Consider the following 2500-nt stretch of genomic DNA (forward strand, 5'->3'; position numbering starts at 1 on the left):
CTTAACACACTTAAAAGAAAAAACTAAATCCACAAAGGACTCCACACGGAGAGCTCAGAAACCAATGGAAGAACACACCCTGAGTAAATGCTGATTCTGATTCTGTTTCAGATTCTGGTCCTGTTCAGGCCCAGGTCCAGCTCCATTCTGGCCCAGACTCAGCCACTCTCTGGGACTAGTTGATGACCACATGAGCCAAAGACAGCAGTGTCATGTTCTCATATGTACAGAAACCCTCAATGTTGTTTTGTCTTGTATAGGATGGGGGGAGTGTTTTTTAATTGTAGCATCAAAGGAAGAAAAAAAAGAGAACAGGGTTGAATCTGTCCACTGCTACTGACTCCATTGGACCATGTGCTTGAATAGCACTGACCAAACAAGACCATACCACTACACACACACACACACACACACACACACACACACACACACTCTCACACACACACACATGGCTACAGTGTCCATTACACACTTTGACACGCACACAGTCAGACATTCACCTAATGAACTCATGACACACTCACACAAAAAAGTTGTAACACTAAAGTGAAAATGTTGTTAGAATAATTTATGAAGTTTGCTGTGAGCAAATGACTGTACATAACGTGAACAAATTATGTGAAATGTTTACTGTATGGAACGAGAGTGTGAAAAGCAAAAGTGAGCGAGAGAGAGAGAGAATTTGAGAGACAGAGAGAGAGAAAGGAAAAAAACAAGCGTGGCCGAAAGAGTACAACAATGTGTGTGTGAGCAACAGCAAAAGGAACAAAAGACATTAATTTGCCAAAAAAAGAAAGAGAACAGAAAACGTGGCACAGAGGGAGGCAGGCCTCTCATTTTTCTACCGCCGAACCCTAAGCATTTAAAACTGCCAAGGACAATCACTCCAGTCAAACCACAACTCACCGTCAAACACCCCCACGCCCTCCTCCCCAGGGGTCTCCCCACGCAGCACAGCCTGTCAAAATGGAATATGTGAAAAGATTCAAACTCCAAAGATTTAGGCTCCCAAAACCGCTAGCGCAGATCTTTGTCTGTTATATCTGACAGTGCTTTACCTCTGGCAAAGGAACAGATTTATCCTCTAAAACACTCCAAGAAACACACACCAGATGAAAACTATTTAAATTGGACCTTAAATTGAATACTGTAAAGTTAATTTTAGAAATATTACACTGACAAGCACAAATAGAAAAACACCTGGGGGTGTTGTTGGTACAAGAGAAGCACATGTGTATACACTCTGCATGCAGGAATGGGGGGGTTTGTACGGCCGACGCACAGCTTAATAACGAACACTGACAGAATCACTTCATTATGATTCCTTCTGAGACCTTCTTTTGTACAAGTGTATGTAAAAGTGTATCATATGTGTATATATAGAGGATTATATAAAAAGAGACTCCTTTGATATTGATTAATGTGAAAATTCTTATGTGAAATAAACAATATTTTTGGGAAAACCACACCCGTGAACATACTTTTCCTTGTGTTTTTTAAAGAACATTTCCTTTGTAAAAATTTGAGTATGGATGGGAACCATGGAATAATCCCAGATGAAAATTGGAAAACTCAATGGTTACAGTATCGAAATATCACACATAAAAAAAAGGAAGCTGGAAAAGCTGGATAATGTGGCCGTCAGGGTGAATCCCAAACTTGGTAGGCACTGCTCTTGGGATCGGCCTTTGCATCGCTTCCCAAGGTCAAGCCTCGGCCCTGTGACAGGAAAGCGCAACAATAGTCGGGGAGGACAGTGGCGTCCTCTCCAAAAACACAATGTCCATGTGTGTTGGCAGGGGGTTAAACATACAGGTGTGACTCTTCCTCTTTCTCTCTCTCTCTCTCTCCCCTTTTATCCCCCTGCCTCAAATAAACTTGTCTCTTTCACCCACCCCTCCACTCTATCCTCTCCCTCTCTTTCACTCAACGACTGGGTGTGTTGTTCTTGTCAGTGCTTCACCAAAGGCCTTTACGGCCGTGACAGTTAAAGCAGCTGTCGCGTCGGAGACCTGGTGTGTGTGTTTCCATGAGGTGCAGACCGTAAATCAGGTCCGGCAAGAGTGGAGCAGACACACTCTTAACCGTCTGACCCCTTAAGGGCTTTGGCCCCCCCTCGGAAACAGCCGTGGCACCCCTTCGGTAGGCAAGCGGCGCACCCTTTAATGTTGGGTACTGCAGACGCAGATGTAGCTGGTGTAGACGTTCACACACAGGGCACCAGGCACGGCCGCAGACAAAAGGGAGGTCATAGGCACCCAAATGTGTGCCGGGGCCACTAAACGTCTGAAGAGAGGGACACGATTGATTGCCATGTGTTCGTGTTGTTTGTGTGTGTGTGTGTGTGTGTGTGTGTGTGTGTGTGTGTGTGTGTGTGTTTAAAGATGCTGAAGAGCCAGCGTTCCAGGAAAGAAAACCTGCATGGCTTTGAAGAAAAAAAAATATCCCTCTTGGGAAAATCTGGATTAAGGCCAGAATTTAATCAGGCAATCTTGCAGAA

At 44.3% G+C, this 2500-nt stretch overlaps 1 protein-coding gene across 1 annotated transcript in view; it reads left to right on the plus strand.

The window, feature by feature from the left end:
• The window catches only part of efna1a (ephrin-A1a), a 16818-nt gene extending 15461 nt beyond the window's left edge, over positions 1 to 1357 (plus strand). The window contains exon 5 of the mRNA XM_080837551.1: positions 1 to 1357. This exon is cut by the window's left edge and continues 489 nt beyond it. The gene's annotated coding sequence lies outside the window, so the exon portion shown is untranslated.
• The last annotated feature ends 1143 nt before the right edge of the window (positions 1358 to 2500 follow it).

The sequence above is a fragment of the Sprattus sprattus genome (genome assembly GCF_963457725.1).
Source record: "Sprattus sprattus genome assembly, chromosome: 4".
Classification (NCBI taxonomy): Eukaryota; Metazoa; Chordata; class Actinopteri; order Clupeiformes; family Clupeidae; genus Sprattus; species Sprattus sprattus.